A 618-nucleotide genomic window follows, 5' to 3' on the forward strand; every position below is an offset into this window, starting at 1 on the left:
ATATATATATATATATTATATAAATATATATATATGTGTATATATATATATAGATATAAATATAGATGTAGATATTATATGTTTAATCATATATATAATTATAAGTATATTCATTTTTATATAAATTTTATATATTTTCATTTATACATATATATCTATTGTGAGTAACTTATTTAGTTTACGAACGGTTTAAAGTGAAATAGCATTATACTCTATATGATCAAAGTAGTGTAATAGCTTACAAGGCTGTAAGGACTGATCACCTCACAACCTAATAGTATATGATCTTAATTTGGAGACCCTGCTGTCAGTACCCTCTGGTTACTGACACAATATCTTATTTTCTGAGTGCCCGGTATCCTCTGCAATCCGTCACTCACCACTATAGCCTACACTACTTACGTGCTACATTACTTCACAGTTTAAGCTCATATTCAATTGGCCCAAACATACAGAATCAACTGTATGCATAAAACCAATATCATATGAAGCACACCACTGTTCTTTCACCCTAAAACTCACTACTGTACATGAGTCATCAAACATGACTCACTACTGTACATGAGTCATCAAACATGACTCTTTACTACGCGTGGACCACACACATTACAATATATA

This window comes from Sphaeroforma arctica (assembly GCF_001186125.1).
Source record: "Sphaeroforma arctica JP610 unplaced genomic scaffold supercont1.1227, whole genome shotgun sequence".
In the NCBI taxonomy this organism is placed as follows: domain Eukaryota; class Ichthyosporea; order Ichthyophonida; genus Sphaeroforma; species Sphaeroforma arctica.